This window comes from Oryzias melastigma, linkage group LG11 (assembly GCF_002922805.2).
Source record: "Oryzias melastigma strain HK-1 linkage group LG11, ASM292280v2, whole genome shotgun sequence".
NCBI lineage: Eukaryota > Metazoa > Chordata > Actinopteri > Beloniformes > Adrianichthyidae > Oryzias > Oryzias melastigma.
Genome location: NC_050522.1, coordinates 19,880,284 through 19,898,349, shown reverse-complemented (window position 1 = coordinate 19,898,349; position 18,066 = coordinate 19,880,284). Strand labels below are relative to the sequence as shown.

The 18,066-nt window shown below is 37.4% G+C and overlaps 1 long non-coding RNA gene across 1 annotated transcript in view; it reads right to left on the bottom strand.

Annotated features, from left to right (window-relative positions):
- Positions 1 to 2,339: 2,339 nt before the first annotated feature.
- The window catches only part of LOC112137973, an 81,655-nt gene continuing 65,928 nt past the window's right edge, over positions 2,340 to 18,066 (bottom strand). Inside the window, exon 3 of the long non-coding RNA XR_002917678.2 lies at positions 2,340 to 3,300. This is a non-coding gene — a long non-coding RNA (uncharacterized LOC112137973). The remainder of the gene's footprint in view (positions 3,301 to 18,066) is intronic.

Here is an 18,066-nt window from a genome sequence, read left to right as displayed (position 1 = left end):
CGGTCTACCACCTTGATGCTTCAAGTGGGTACACCTGTGTGCCCCGTATAGGTTGGCCCCTTTTTTGCCTGTAAGCAGTCTGTATCCAGTCGTGATGGAAGTTTTGACTCAGTGTATCTTTTTTGGGGGGACATTTGTATTAGAACAGCTGGACATGTAGGATTAGAAATTTGAATCCATGTATCTCAGAGCCAAAGAGTTTGGGATTTATGTTGCGGGATAAGGGACCAGAAGTCGTAGTCGGACTGTGGAATGAGTAGGAAAGACCTGGAGGAAGGGGTTTGGAAGGACAGGTGCTGTTGAGTTACTCTGGAGGGGAATGGCAGAAGTCTGATGACCCTTTCTCATTTTTGCGTTGTGGCTTCCTTAAACAAACTGAAGTGAATTTAATCAAACTGATTCCAAATTACAGCTTATAAAAAACAGAAGTTCAGTATCTTAGAAGTTTAGTATGTTGTGGGAACATAGGAAGCTCCTGTTGTCATCAGGAAATGTATGCTACCTGTCAATCTAGATCAGGGGTCCCCAAACTTTCTCCTGTGGGGGGCACACAACTGTTATGATGTCTGATGTGGGGCCGGTGTCAGTTTGTAGGCAATAGAAAAAGTGTAACAATCACAGCCTAAACGTAAAGATTTATGGTTTTCCAGAAAGCCTCACATAGTCTAATTTTAAATAATTCATTTCTGTATTCTTCATAGAAAAAAAATAACACTAAAACATTTAGAAAACTAGATATATAGCATTACCTGTGATAGATTAATAGCTGAAGATGATTAAATTGATTGCTAAAAACACTAAAGCTGATAGCTGAAAATGCTGAAGCTGATAGCTTGCTAAAATATTAGCAAATTAGCCCAAAAACCTCAAAAAAGATTAAATTAGCCAAAACAGCTGTCATTTAGCTAAAATATTAGCAAAGTACCAAATTAGCTGAAAAAATAAAAAAATTCTAAACTAGCCAAAACAGCTAGCATAAAGCTAAAACATTAGCTAAACTCCAAATTAGCCTAAAACACTGAAAAAGGATTAAATTAGCCAAAAAAGCTATCATGTAGCTAAAATATTAGCAAAGTGCCACATTAGCTGAAAAAATCAAAAAAAATCTAAATTAGCCAAAACAGCTGGCATAAAGCTAAAATATTAGCTAAACTTCAAATTAGCCAAAAAAAAACTCAAAAAAATATAAATTAGCAAAAACAGCTAGTATATAGCTGAAACATTAGCTAAACTTCAAAATAGACTAAAAAACTGAAAAAGGCCTAAATTAGTCAAAACAGCTTGCATTTAGCTAAAATATTGGCAAGTGCCAAATTAGCCAAAAAAACGTAAACAAAATTCTAAATGAGCAAAAACAGCTAGCATGTAGCTGAAATATTAGCTAAATGCCAAATTAGCCTTAAAAAAACGGAAAAAATGTCTAATTTAGCCAAAACAGTTTTGGGGGCCGGGCCAAATGTGGAGGAGGGCTGGATCCGGCCCGCGGGCCGTAGTTTGGCAGATCCCAGATCTAGATGAACACAATTACAGAGAAAGACTTGACAGTTGTCCAGGAGACGACACCCTGCAAAAAGTCGTTGCTGGAGAAACAGTTGGATCATATCCATCCATCTTCAGTTCCTGCTCTCTTGTACAGGGTCACTGGGGCCAACAAGAGGCCAATCAGCCCATCTGTGTACGAAATTTTTATGGGTTGGTGAAAGAAACACATTTTGTTGAGAAGCATATTTTTTTCTGACCAAATATAGATTTTTCTAACTTAAGCAAAAATAGAAGGAAACTGAAAAAAGTACACGAACTTCTGGAAGTCTTTATGTTCTGTGAGCAGCAAAGGGAGAAGAGGCCAGGAGGAGAGTTTTGAAGAGGAGGAGACTTAAAGGAGAATCTTAAAAAATAGGTATGCCTACAGCCATTGATTAAATGCTTCGAGCTGAGAAATTCATACACTCCCCCCCCACCACATGCCGCACACACAATCACACACCGGCGTAAGCACACACTCCATTATTCATGCCGCCGTGTCGCTCTCCTCACCTTCCACTCCTCCTCTCTTTCTCTTCTATTTTGTCCAGCTGTCGATGCGTGATGACAAACGGCAGCTGCTGTGAAGCTTGTTTCTGTCGTGATTCACCAACAGCTGCAGCACAAATCAAGGCTGCGGCGTGATTATCCGCCATCATTTACTTTACCGAGATAGAACCAGCATCGCCACAAGCAGCTGCGTCGACGCCGCTGATTTATCCTAACGAGAAAACGCTTCCTGCGACAAAGCTGACAGAGTTTGGGCTTTTGATTAATCCGGAAAACTTTGACACGGAAAATATTCGGACAGTGGTGGACCAGTGGATCGATTTCTGTTAGTGGTCTTTATTCTCCTCTTAGTCCTCCACTTTGAGCAAAGAGCTTTTGAAGTTGGTCTTTTACAGCGTCTGTTGTTTGTACAATATTCAGATAATAACACGTAGATTTGAAATACGACTCATCAGCAATAAATACCATTTTGCTTGCTAATTATTGATAATAAAGACAAATCTTTAACTTTTTTAAGGTTTGGACCTTCTTCCTGACTGTGGATCTTTTCATGTTTTACTGACTTCAATTCCCACCCCCCTCCCTCCAATAGTACAGAAACAAATAAACATCTTAAGAGAGCAACATTTATTTTTACTTCCACCCACCATTTTTCCTACCGTCATCTGCAAAAAAAAAAAAAAAATCTTGTTTTTTTATTTTTTTATTTTGTGCCTCATACACACCCATCACCCCACATGCATGTAAACAGCAGTCTGATTCATTCCCTCCAAAAGCTCAGTAATGAGGAGAAAATTAGGATTTGGTCAGGCTCACTTCTCATTTCAAATGAAAGACCTTGAATCTGCTCTGTGAAGCCGACAGATTTGAATCAGCCTTGATTATAGCTCAATATTCTCCACATAATTAGAGAAACAAACATCTGACTCATTCCCTCAATTTGAACTCATTTAGACGTATTGATGGCGATCCGTCATCAAAACCAAAACTGACAGTTATCCTGATGAAACAACACTTTCTTGAACGGCGCTTTGCTCAGCGGGTCACTTTCTAACACGCTCAGGTCTTCGGCTGTGGCAGCTTTCAGCAGGACGGGTCCCTGTCTTGTTAGCCATCAGGCAATGCTTGGCTGGATTCAGTGCGCTCTAGAACAGACTGGTGACCATGGACACATAGGTACGGAGGAAGAAAGGGTAGCACTGTGAGGGGGACAGACATTCTCCACAGACTGCACTTCCTTGTAGATTGGAGTCAGAAGATGGTCAGGAACTTGAAAACAGACAAGAGGACAGGAAAACGTTGGGATTAGGGAAAGACAAAGAGGTCAGGATTGTTGACCCCTGCTCTAGATGATGATACTACAGTATATAGTAAATACTATCTAGTAAACTGGTGCAGGAAGTCCATACTTGGTCATCGTCTTACATAAGAGGCATAATGGATACCAACAAGCCCAACAACCTACACCAAACCCAAAGATGGTGTTTCTAACTTTTTGGTAAAGCAGTAATAACTAATACTGCATTCTTGACTCCACATTTAGCCATGGTGTTCATACTGGACTATGGCTACCTGATTCTAGTGCATGTCTACCATCGCATGAACCTGTGAAGCTACTTTCACACCGGGCATGTAATGCGTGTTCAAGAACGATTTTAGCCGTTCTTAAATGCACATTTAGCACATAGTGTTCAATGCAGACTGTCGCTACCCCATACCAGACCATGTCCACCATCTATAGTTGTAAGAGGTTTGGTGCAAAATGTCAGCGGGTTAGACCCTGAGTACGCCACTGCTGGGTAATAAGTCATAAATAAGGTCAATAAGGACAAAAACAAACACGGACAGACATTAGCACCTTATTTCTTATTGTTTTACATATTTTTATTGCTTGCTGCCACTTATATATGCCATCCATATGTCACTACCAAATGAGTCACTGATTGGTCAAAGTTTAACTTGCATAGTGAGAGTTTTGAACAGAAAACACACTTCTACGTACTCTTAAATAGACTTTATTGGAAGTGGTCGCTTGAAAGCGTTTTGCCGAGAGCAGTGGTAACGTATCTTGACAGCCGGAATACACTCTCTAAAATGTCCTTGGTGTGCCACAGGGTTGACTATCAGAAGTTCAAACCAACTGGGCCTCAGGTGTCCTGATGTATTCTGCTGAATATGGAATTGGCAGAGGTCCATCAGAACATCCACGTGTGGAGCGAGGTCTGATAGATTTCTAAGGTTTGTTGGGCAGTTTTCTTGATTCAAGTCTTGAAGAGAAGTCTATTAATAAAGTTTTGGTGTATGAATTCGAGATGTTTAGATGTGTAGTGGTCTTGGGAAGTTCTGTTTCAATGGCATTCTCAGAAGATCTGTGAGCAAATGTTGGATATGAGTCAAAAGAACACCTTGAATATAATTAACCTGCAAAATTCAGTTCAACAAGTTTTATCAGGCTGTTAGACACCCAGAGGGAAGTCCATAAACCATGAAAATGGAGGTCATCCGCCGATGCTCCGTGCATCTACTTGCCACAGATTTTAAAAGGCCCTGGCCTACTGTCATGTAGGACATTACTCTGCAACATGATGGATCCTGGTGGTTATTAAACTGCCTGTGTTCATTTCCACGGGATGTTTCATGTTTCATCATGAGTTCTACATTAGACCCAGCTGGCAGGCTCCCAGCAGAGCCTGACCTCCAACAGCAGCAGCAGATATATCAGCCCGCTCGGCTTAAACTGCGTCGATACGCCGAGGATTTATTCCACATTAAGCCTGCCGACTGCAGCCCGCTGACTTATATCAGAGCTGGCTTCACCAACGGCCTCCAGGGATAAATGGATTGGCAGAGGAAACTGAGGACACGGGAATCAGGCCTACTACCTTCATAACTGAGAGATTTGTAGAAAGCAGGCCGATAGAGTTTGGCTGACTCCGCACCTCCCTGTCCCTCCAGGCCCAGCGGTTGTATTTTGCTCATAACATTTCAAAGAAAAGACGCCAGTTTAGAGGGTAAAGGTTCACTTTCTGAATCTCAACTCTCAGTTAAGGACACCAACAGGATTCGAGTCTTCTCAAGGATGCTTTTATTTAGCAACAGACACTTCCACGTCTTATCGTTTCTTATCCTTCCCAGCTCTTCTGGAGTGCTGTTAAGCTTTCTATCAGATGTGTTAATGAGGCTCTAATGAGATGGGGTCCGTCCCACCTCAGATGGAGACGGGTGATTTTGTAGACTTGGCAGGATTAGGAGAAGGAAGGGCATGAGAGGAGGGATAAAGCAGAGATGTGAGAAAAGGTGGAAAGCCGGTTGTGAGCATGCATGAATAGTAAAAAAAAGGATTTTAAAACCTTTTTTGAAGGGCTGTTATCCCACATACACAATGAACATGTGACATGTACGTTAAAAAACGCACTAAACACGGGTTCTTGAGCCCTCATGTTTACCCTGGGCTGTCACTACCTGATACTAGCCCATTAGGAGGTGGTGTGAAATTTTGAAGTGGTTCAAATTTTTAAAATCTGGTTCTCCCACACGCGTCAGGAGTGTGGGAGGAGCTACAGTCAAGTTTTCAGTCTCTTCGCTACATGGAAGCATTGACTATATATTTCATGTACAGTCAGTGGATAGAAGATACTGATGATGTTAAGAAATCATGTGTATTTATTTTGAAGAGCTCTACAAAGATGTTGGTAATCACGACTTCATGTCTGGGTTCATGAGATCATTCAGACTCTCCCAGTATGGTAGTTTATAGTAAAACATGATAAACAATTAATCCATAAAACTCAAAATACACTAAAAATGCTCTGAACTCACAAACAGTCAAAAGTATTAAGTTCAGCTCTGGTGTAAATGTTTAAACAACTGTGAAGTTTGTCCATAGGATCAAAGCAATTGTCATTCAATGTGTCTTTGATGTTTAAAGACTTTAATTCCAAATGATTGGTTATCTGTTGATTTTGATCACAAAGACTTATAGGATTGGATTATCATGTATTCTTCCAGATAGGGTGTTTACTCTGTTTAAGAGAGTAGTGAACGTCTTTCTTTTCTTTATCGATTTGCTTTCCTTTTTCCTTGTCAGAGTTGACACCCATTCATTTTAGGATCTTTGTAATAAAAAAGATTCTTCCTTTTCAGAGAACATTTGGACAGACCTATTGAGTCCACAGTTCTGACAGGAAGTCCTCTTCTCTTTTACTCTTAGACCGTCCCTGTTGTTGGATTTCAGACGTTGGAGAACTTTAGAGCTGGAGCACACGGCTGACTTTCTCCTCCATTCGTCTTCACGCTCCTTTCCTCCGATGACATATGTTGTCTTTTTATTTTTTTTAACCAAGATTCTGCTGCAGGGATTATCTTGGATTATCCCTGATGCTCATCTTTAAGCTCCACTTTCACTTTTGTCTTCTTTCTCTGACTTCTGATTCCCCTTTGAATCCAAACTTTTGTCTAGACGATGCATGTATTTTTCAAAGACTAAACAACACACAACTCCTCATTGATTTCTCTTTGAGAAGTTTGTAAGGAATTGAGATGTGAAACTAAAACTTTAGAGATGACTTTCAACAATAAAATAGGTCTTTGAAATCTCATAAAAATATATCTTAAGTCCATGGAAACATTGAAGTCCCCCTATGACAATTTGTCTTATTTAAAGAAACACGTTCCCAGTAGTGTTTTAATGATGGTCAAGAAGTTTTTAACCCAAAAAGTATGTAAAGTTTTTTCCGGTTTACAGGTTTAGATCGGCACAATTTTACCTCAATAATAAAAGCTACTTGTAACAAAAATTGTACAATATTTATTTAATAAATGTCCTCCCTGATTGTTTTTGTTTTACCTTTGGTTCATTCACAAATCAAAATCAAATGTCAATAGTCCTGCCTGCATAATGCTGCACAGCTGCTTCACAAACTCTTATGGGTGATATTAAATAAGCAGTGAATAATTTCTCTCTGACGACCCGATCAAAGTTAATAGAAGTACTCCATTGAACCCTGCTTATTTGATTACCAAGGTAATTAATGTTTTTATTCTTTTAATTTATGATAATGTTAGCAGTAGCGTAATTCTGCCCGACCCTGCTGAGTTTACAACTTAACATCAAAACTGTGCATTTGTTCATATAGCGTAGGTAGGATTATCTAATAAGGTGGGACATTTGGATAGCTATGGTTATAATTTCACGCTATAGGTAGGAAAATCTCACGAGTTAGAATAAATCGTTAAAACTCTGGCTCTGCAGCCTTACAGTGGCGCCATCTTGTAACCACGAGGACCAAAGTGGGGTTCAGTTGCACAAACAGTACAAAAATGTTGTGTATTATCTGCATGAGAGCAATAAAGCTAATTTTAACAACAACTTTTTGGGGTGTTTTTAGATGGTTGACACAAACTCTTCCATTTTGTATCTTTGTTGTCTGAGTGTTACGATCCATCTGTTTGGTTGATTAGGTTTTCTTAATTATTCTTGGCAGATAAAAGTATGTCTGTTGAAAAGCCTGTTTGTTACCTTTTAAATTTGTGCCACTTCTTAAAAGAACAATGGATTTGTGGAACGGGCAGCAGACCTGAGTTTGTGGGTTGCGAGTATTGACCTACTTTTTAAATATCGTGATCACCACCACATCACTAAACTCATGGGAGAACGTACATGTGAATAAAGAAACGACCCAGAAACAACTTGGCCTGAACAACTTTTGAGGATTATCTTGTTATTTTAAAAGAAGTGAGTTTTAGGAGATTATTTCATTATGAAAATATATATATACATATGAAAAGTAATTGATTTTGGATTGATTTAAACAGTTTAACAGTGTTTTTTTTTTCCTGGTCCTCCTATCAAAACATCAAATCCTGCAATAGGAGAAGCTGCTTCCTTCACTGATGGGACCTCTCTGACTGATTTTGGTGAGTCCACGGCTTAAGTCTCCTTTGCAACCTTCCAGAGGCTTTGTTGTCCTTCTTTCACATAAACCCATGGGCTAAACCACTGAAGCTGAATGGAAGGAAAATGCTGAAGAACATTTCTGAGAAAAAAAAAGCTTAAAGATGAATTCTCAATGGAGTTATCTGTAGAGGAACTGCAGAGATCCATCCGTAAGGCCATCAAAGGAGGGCGTAAAGACACGTTTTGGCCCGTGGGGGGGAAATGTCAATGAAGTAATCCTCTTCAAGACGTACCGATGTAATAGTAAGAGCGACACACCTAAATAAAGCCTTGTGTGCTGGCATGTATGTGCGCAGGGAGAGAAATCTTTACACAATTAGTCAGTGTGAAGGTTTTGTTGTTTATGTCGTGCACAGATGGCACGTACGCACACACGTGCACACAGCAGATTTCCTCCTGGCGAGCTCCATGTTGTTTACATGCCAAGTGTAATGTTCATGAGATACGTGGATCCAAACATGGAGATTTATGCAGGAAAACGCACAAAAACACAATATGACAGACGACAAACTGGGGGTAGGCGGTGTCTGTGTGTGTGTGTGTGTGTGCGCGGAGAGGGGGGAGGGGGGTGGTACAGTAAAGATGAGTCCAATTAGCCAACAAGTCAATTAATTCTATTCCCCCTAAGGGGTAAACCACTTATTAATGTTTTAATAATGTAAAGAGCTGGAAGTGAGCACACATCAGTGGCTGTGACTAAAGACAACACAACCCCCCACTTTGAAAAAGTAATTTAATTTTTCTTTATTTAGAACAATAATAAAAGGGCATGTAAAATGGGTTTAAAAAAAGGTGAAGTTTAAACCATCGAGTTATCTTAGAATTATTCAATTAAAAATTTGAAGACAAACATTAGTTCTGAGTAAAACATAGAAAAATAATTATTGAAAAATAAATGTTGAAAAATAAGAAAAGAATGAAGTCGTAAAGTTATTAAAAAAAATATGAGAGTAAAGGTGAAAAATATAAGAAAAAAGTCTCAATTTAAAAAAATAAAATAGTACAATTATGAAAGGAGGTCTAAATTTTATGAGAATACTTTTAATACTATGAGAATAGTCCTAAAAGTAAGAGAAAACAAAAATTTTAATGAGAATTAAGTTGTACAATTATGAAAAAAGGTGACATTTTACGTCATAATTTCATGGGAAAGGTCAAACTTTAATGAGGCTAAAGTTGTAAGATCAGAAAAAATGATTTTTTTTACAAAAATAAAGCCGTTAAACAAAAAAAGGGATAATTTTGCAAGAAATGAGTTGGAAAATTATGATTAAAAAAACGTCAAATTTTACAATTCACTGTAAAAATATTGAGGAAAAAAAGTCAGAATGTTACAAGAAACAAGAAACGTGAAATAATAAGAAAAGATGGAATTTTGCAAGAATAGTCGTAAAATTCTAATTTTTTTCTAAAAGGATAATGTAAAATTTTGTGAAAAAGGCAAAATTTTAAGAGAAAAAGTCATTCAATTAAAGGAAAAAAGACACATTTTCATGACAAGAAATCTGTACAATTCTAAAATAAAATTTTACGAGAATAGTCATAAAATTGTGAAAAATAACACAAAAGTTGAAGAGTATACATTTGTAAAACTATGAGGAAAAGGCATAATTTTACAAGAAACAGATCAGCTTTAAACAAAAAAAAAACAAAATGTCACAACAAAGACAATCTAACTTAACTTGTTTATTTCATGATGTAGATAGTTCAGATAAATTGGATGGAGATCACACTGTTGAAGAATCTCGTTGACTCTGCTTTACTTTTTTTAAATGTATAACTTTATTTTATTTATTTACAATTTGATTTGGAGAAAAGTGCGAGATTTTTCTTTCAAAATTACTACTTTTTAAGGCCTAAATTTGCAATTACAGACTTGTAAAATGTTTGGCTTTTTTGATAACTGTACAATTTCGTTATCATATATATATATATATTCATAGTGGTCCTAATACTCTGTAGTAGCTCCATAAGGAGTAATTGTGCTTTTACTAAAACAACAGGTTCAACACGTGCAGCTGCACATGCAGGAGTCCTGGAGTGAATTCCTTCTGGCATGTTTGATCCACAGTGGAGTTCATTTCCTGGCAGGTGTGAAAGCATTTCTGAACTCTGGTTCAGACCAAACAGAAAAAAACGCCAGACTACCTGAAAAGAAAGGTCATGTTCTGCTGGAAAATGAGCTCTGGTGAGACTGGCTGGGATTTATGACTGTTCAGTGGACCACTGAGGGGTGGTGACCAGCATCTGGAGTTTCAGTCATTAAAAATAAAAACAGTGCAAGTGTAAAGTACAAAAAGGTGGTATAGATAGAGCAGAGAAGAGGTGAGGGCGCTTATAAATAATTGATCATCCACTTTTTTTTATTCTTCAATGCTCATTTAAGACATTGTTGATTCAAATAATTCTGATAAAACAGGAAAGCTTAAAATTTAGTATCTACATAATCTACCATTGTTTAATTTGAATAGTAATTAGGTATTAATTATTTTCTTACACCTTTTTTTCTTGGACAAAATAAAATTAGTTCTGTTTCTTGTTTTTTTATTCATTTTAAATATTTTTATATTGTATGCATTTCTCATTTTCTTTGATTTCTCCTGTATGACCCCAAAATATTCCAGTATTTCTGGATGTTCGACACCCATGTGCAATATGTGTCCATTTCATGGTTCCCTCACGTGTGAGGAGGGGGTGGAGGGCCTTTCCAGCTCTGGGATCTGCTCCATGAATATTTCAGGTGGGTGAGGTGACCCAGTGCTCTAAAGCACAGAGATATGTTGAACTATAAGAGGATTGGATGCACTCTGATGCACATGGTAATGCTTTCTCATACATATGTACAGACAGGTATATGGAATAGTCTGTGCACAACGATTAACATCTGAACTTTATTTTAGTTTCAAAATTGAAGTACATTTTTAATATGTTGAAATAAATGTTTTTAAGCAGCTCATATGTGGGTTAAGTTGGTAGAAATTGGGTTGCTATCCAAATACTTGGCTAAATAAAGTTTAATGCAAACATTTTTTGGAAAAATTAGCAAAATTCCTAAAAGGAACAAATATATCCATACTACGATAAATACAAATACAAAAACCGCCACAAAAATATATGATTTTTGTCAACTTATTTCCTTAAAAGTGAGACTTTGTGTCAGTTCTTGTGCTGATCACCAATTAAATCCTCTCCTAACATCAATAAGACAAAGCAGACAACGAGACTTCGCCAAAAAAAGAGAAGCAGATAAGAAAAAGTGCAGAATCTACAGGGAGGTGAGTAAACTTTATAGGACTTGAAGAAGTGCTACGGAATGAGAAACAGAACAAAAAGTGTTCACAATGAATTAACTCAAGAGACGTCCCCTTGCAGCTAGATACGAGGTTTACGGGTTAAGAAAAGCTAACCAAGGTGGCCCGCCTGAAACAGCATTATGATAGAAGGCTTGGTGAGCTCGTAAACCAAAACACTCATGCACAGAAGGTGAGACACAGACATGTTATATGGATTTTTCTTTTTTTCAACCCCCCTAAACCCTGAACAAGTGGCCTGTTAGCCGTGTTTGTGTGATAAGTGCAAAACTTGACTGATAGCCATGGCATCCATTTTGCTTTCTATAATGCCACAATTCCCCTTTATTAGGCTAATTTAGCATTTAGCAGTTAGCTTAGCCTTCTTAGTGTTCAAAGTAGTAGTTTTTAGCTAATATAACCCTTGACTTAGCACTTACTGAGTAAAAATGTTGCATTTGGGCAGCTGTGGTGACGAGTCAGAGCGGTCGACCTCTGATCCGAAGATTTCAGGTTCAGTTTCCACCAAGACACTGAACCCCGCATTGCTGGTGGTTATGAGTTGTCAGCAGTGTGTGAATGTGTGAATGGGACTGTGGGTGAAGCTTCTAGGACAGTAGTAAAGAGCTGTATAAATACTTTTATAAAAAGCATAATTTTTAGCTATTTAGCATTACTCAACATTTCCTTTTTATTCCTGGGTGTCACATATTTTTCTTCAGTTTGGGGGCATTTTTCATTTACAATATTTGACCATTATCATAAGATATTTGCATGAAGTATTTTTTTTAATATAGTCAGTTTGTGTGTCGATTAAGCTTTTTTTTGTTTGTTGTTAATTGAGGGTTGTTAGCATTGCTAGCTATTTGCTAAAGCTACAACTCAATCATCCAAACATCTAAATTCCCTCACTAGTCACTTTTTAAGGCACTCTACAGGCCTTTGCCATTTTGTAAGGGTGTCCAAAAAATAATTCTGAAATCCAGTGCCCTGGAAATTACCCAGAAGTCTTAGCGAAAAACTAGCACTGTAGCTTGTTGCTAGCAACGTTGCTCAATAGATTGGCAAATTTAGACCACAATGTATTGTAGTTCTTCATAAAATGTTCATAGTAACTAGGTTTTTACTTTGACAAATGGGTGACGTCATATTTGGCCTTTTAAAGAAAAAATATCATTGCGAGTCTGTGTCTGCATTGCGCTGACATTGAGGGCAAAACTTAAGTCTTTTAGGGGTTAGGGCGGAGATCAAAACCTAGAAGGAGCCGTATAGTCTTACTTTAGCATTTAGGAAATTTGGATTTGCATTCATGATCATGTTTTTTTGTGATAAATATGAATTATGTCTATTTTTTTAGCACAAACAAAAGCAAAAATATAAAAACAAATTCGCATTTCTCAAAATGGGAATTTTTTTTAACGTTTTGACCTTTTACCTTTAGCAGATGCCAAATTAGCGATAAAGCTAGCTCGTTGCATAATTACTAGCTGAACTCCAAATTAGCATAAAATTCATCAGTAAATTAAATCAGCCAAAAATGTTAGCATGTTGCTAAAATAGAAGCTAAACTCTAAATTAGCCTAAAAGCTCAAGTAGATAACAAATTAGCCAAACATGTTAGCATTTTGCTAAAATATTACCTTGACTCCAAATTAGCATAAAACATATTAGCCATGTTAGCCAAAAAAAGCTCAATTGCTAGCTGAACTCCTAAATGCCCTAAAATTCCTCAGTAAACTAAATTACTCAAAAGAGTTAGCCTGGTTCTAAAATAGAGGCTAAATTCTAAATTGTCCCCCAAAAACTTCAGTAGATAACAAATTAGCCAAAAACATCTGCATGTTGCTAAATTATTAGCTAAAGCTCAAATTAGCACACAATTCCTCAGTAAACTAAATTAGTAAAAAACGTTTGTCTGTTGCTAAAATAGAAGCTAAACTCTAAATTAGCTTAAAACCCCCAGTAGTTAACAAATTAGCCAAAAATGTGAGCATGTTGCTAAAATAATAGCTAATCTCCAAATTTTTGAGAATTACTATTTTATTTTTCTTCATTCAGAGAGTCACCAAGGAGGGATAAAAGAGCCACATGTGGCTCTGGAGCCGCAGGTTGCAGACCTCTGGGTTAGGGAGTAGTGACATAATTCTTAAAAGTACATTTGGCTTTTACTTTAACATTTTTTAGATGTGTTGAAGTCACTTTCTTGCATTTTTATTGTTTTATATTTCCGTTCGGCTTTCATAGATTTACAAATTTAGCCATTTTTAAAGCATTTTTTAGCACTAGAAATGTAAACTAGCTAAGTTAGCATAGATTTTCCGTAAAACAATTTTAAAGTCAAACCATGAATCTGTTCAAGGTTTTAATTTTTAAAGAGTGTTGATGATGACTCGGTTCCACAGAGCTGGGAGCGGGTAGATTTAATATCACGTTGCAAACGCTCTGATGTGTTTTTCAGGGTGACTAATTAAATACCTGTCCTGTGAGTGTGGATTATGGAAATGTGCTGCGGAGCAGAGCGGTCTCTCCAGACCGGACAGAGGGTGTCCTTGTGATAATCAGCGGTGTGGAGCCGCAGAGCAGCAGATCATTAGGAGATGTTAACGTGGCGGCTCCCCTCTGATCACCCCAGTCTCTCTTTGGTGCCCTCAGGGTGCAAATCTGAGGTCTAAGAAAGAACTTAAACAAAACTAAAGTTTTTCTCTGCACCAAACCTACCAGCACTTTTGAGAATATTTATCTACAGATGTAAATTATCTTTTGAAAACATTTTACTAAGCAAAACATTTATGGTTAAGTTTGAAGGATTGAAGGCGCTGCCATGGCAACACAAAGTGATCTGCATATGGATGGAACCGCACCATGATGGGGTCTCCATCCAGCAGTGTTACAGCACGCTCACATGTAGTGGGTAGTAGGAGACCCCAAAGAGGATCTGGAAGGGGCTGTTATTAAAAAGCTTCACTATCCGGTCTGAAACCTTCACAGAAGTCCCGGCGCTGGGCTCAAACGGCTCTGGGACAGGAGGAATTTCCTTGTCTGACTGTTTCTGCTCTGAGAAGTGAAGCTGCCTGCAGAAGATGAGAAATAATGAAGAATAATGAAGCTAACAGGCTGAGGGAGACGGTGACAGGGCGCTGTTCCTCGCCGCTGTGATGGATGACATGTTCAGTGTTTACGTCTGTCAGCGTCTCTGAGGTCCTAACAGTCCAGAAGGAGCCAACATTTTCTCTCAGACGATGTTTGACAGCGATGATCGCTGTCGTTCTGTCAGGTGTCAGGACTAACCAGAGGAGAAGTGAAGTATTTCAGTCAGGTAAACTCATTGGATCAGAACGATAGAGAGGTTTTTTGGAGGTATAGTCACTAAGACTTGGTTCAAATGGCCACAGAACTCTGAGAAATGTCTCACCTTTACCTGGCTCGGTTTGCTTTATGATACTTCCATAAATCCTTTGAGGGCGCCATAGTCCAAAACAAGATCTGACCAGGGATAAAAGTAGCAGGAAGAAGACAAGCGGCCAGTCCCACTATTCTTTATGAATATGCATCTACATTCTACGGGGTCAAATCAGCTTAAAGTGAATGAAAAACAAGATTGAAAATTTGAAAACAGGAATTGTACATTTAAAACAAACATTTTTTTTTAATTTGACAGTTTTTTAACTTAAAAATATGTTTTTAAAACTTGAAGGAATTATTGAAAATAAAAAATAAAAATAAAGTTGAACATTTGAAAAAATAAAACTGAAAACTTGAAGAAAACGTGGAAAAAAAAGTAAATTTGAAACTTGAAATAAAAAAAAATTAAATTGTTACCAATTGAAAAAATAAAGGTTTATTTGTACTTTCAACTTTTACTTTTTTATGTTTCCCTGTTTGCTTTCATTTCTCTATTTTCAGTTTCAATTCAGATTTTTGAGTTTTCGCTGAGCTGATCCTAATTTTACATGGGGGCGGGGCTTTGAGCTCATTGGCTACTGGGACATGTTTCCCGCGGGGGGACAGAGGGGTCTCCTTACTACACATTTTCTACACTTTTCTCAGACAGACATGAATATTTCCAAACGTTTGTCTCATTTTTAACTCTCACTGTTCAAACTTTAATAGAAAAATGTGTTTAGCATTAAGAAAACAAGGATCTAATCACAATGAAGATTTATGTAACGCTGTCAAGCTTAACGTACCCAATAAAATTCCTCACTACACCACTTTTACCCATCAGAAGTTTTCATGAATCCAGATTCAGACTGTGGTTAATTAGATGTTCTGCTAGTATATTATTGTCTTTCATGTCATTCCTCTTTTTAATTTTCTTCTATTTATTAATTTTTAGAAAGTCTGTTGCATTCACACTGAAGGAAACCGCACCACAATTCATCTGCAACTGAACTGAGTTCACCTGTCAGGAGTATCTAAATGTGAAAAATGAACTTAATCAGACAGGAAGTTTAGCCTAACGTAAGCAGGACTAAACAAGAAACTTGAACATGAAGATGTGGCACAGGAAACTGAAAACCAAGATTGTGTGTCATTTAAATAAGTCTATTCGTAAGGGATCAATAAACAACCAAAGTTCTTCTAAGGTTTTAATCCAAACATGGGGTTCTAGTCTTCATGCACCGCTCACATGCTGTTAGAAATGGCGCCCAGCAGGAGATTTTTAGACTAAAAAACATGACGTAGAGTAACACCATGTTGCCTGAGGCTTTTGAAATTCTTACTAAGAAATGTCCTTACAAAAATAGAGACATCTGGTCCACCCCCACTAATAACAACCAAATCTGTGCCATTTTTCTTTGGCATTCTTAGACAATTGTGACTACACCATCACCAAGACAATGGTACAAAAACACATTTTAACCTGACAAACGTCGCAGTTTTAAAGTGAAACCCATTCCAGCGAAGATCTACTGACTACACCAACAAAGAAAATGAACAACTTTTCTCCCCAATCTACACATTCTCGCTCCCAATTAGGCCATCCTTTCTTTCCAACACTTGATCATCCCAAACATTCAAGATCATTATAGTCTAGTTCAGTCCAGATTCTTCTGAGGTCATCTGTAATGAAACAACCACTCTAATAAAGTAAGTGATCTACAGATTCCAAGAAAATGAATTCTGTTTCTGATCAAACGAGGTCCAAATGTACCACATATGCTGCTCTGTTGACAAACCTTAAACAGATAAATCAGAACACAGTTTAGACAAACACCGGATTTGAAGTTTATCAGAAATAAGGAGCTGTGCTGGAAATGTTTGAGGAAAAATGTGACAGACTTCTGCAGTCACTCACTGCTGCCATCTGTCCATAACAAACAATTAAAAAGTTACTCTTGCATGTTTTCCTCACATTAACTTGCACACACTTTCAGATCCGTTGGTAGAAATGTGTTTTATTTCTGCACTATGCTTCCTTGTTTATTGGAGGAGTTATACTCTAAAAATAATAGGTGAACTCTGCGAAGAGGATTATAGATGTTTTAAACTCCTCACTACACACTTTATACACTTTCTTCTTTAAACTCTCAAAGTTCAACCATTGTAGAAAAATAAAATCCACTATTATAGAAAGAAAAAAAGGATCTGCTCACGATAAAGGCATGTATAGATTTTGTGTGCATTCTGTGCATTTGTGATCCCCAACCCCCCAACTGTGGACCAGTACCGGTCTGTGGGTCACTTGGTACCGGGCCAAAGACGGAGAAGAAGAAATACTTGCCTTAACTTAGGTTATTTCTGTTTAGTTTATTTTCTGAAGGGAGTTTTATTTTGGAAAACTACCATATTCTGTTCACAACATCCGTCTTGGTCATGTGACTTATCTGTATGATTACCTCCATTGCTAAGCTAGTTGCAAAAAGCTAACAGAAACCACAATAAAATTTGGAAAGTGTCTTTGGGGAGAAAAAAGGAAACCAAAGAAGAGAACAACAACGCTGCCGTTTACAGACAAAACCAGAAGTTTCAACTTACGGAATTATTAAAACAGTTGTTCTCATGTAGAAGCTGCTCTGTTTAACATGCGTTGACAGACTCTCAACTGTTTCAGGTAACGGATTCACATTTATATCATATTTAGAAAACACCAGTTTTACGACGGTTGTGTTAATTTATTTTACTTTATCCAACACATCTTAAAAGTTGGACGTAGCTGAAGCTAGCCTCCTGTTTGATGTTAAAGGGAAACTCTTCATTACAAAGTTTAAACCAGCCGCAAACATTTCACGGAGAATGAAGATTTAATCAAATAAAGTTTCTGATTTGTAGAAATTTGTAGAAAGGACATTTGAAAATGTTCCAACAGCAAGGCTGAATTACCAGTACCAACGCATCCGTTCAGGAACTTTAGCTCAGTAAATGTTCCTTTTTATTGAAAAAAATATCAAATGAGTAAGGATTTATGTAAAAACAAAATATGATCATTTACCCTGAAAAATAATCTGGAGCCTGGATTGAGTGTTAAAATATCATTCTATAGGGGAAAAAAAGATTTTTTTTTCAAATCGTAAACAAATCAACAACTTTGTTTCATTTAATTCTCATCTGTTTAAAACAAGTAACTGACATTTTTAGACTTTTTTTAAACAAAATTTTTTGTAGTAGATTTTCAAAAGCCAGAAGCTTAAAAAACAAGTAAACTTCAGCCCCGTTTAGACTGGTCTATAAAAATGTTGTCTAATATAAACCGGTTCACGGCCTGAAAAATATTGGAGATCACTGCTGTACAGAACATGTGGAACTGACAAGATCAACTGACAAGCCAATCAGGACGCAGGACAGTGC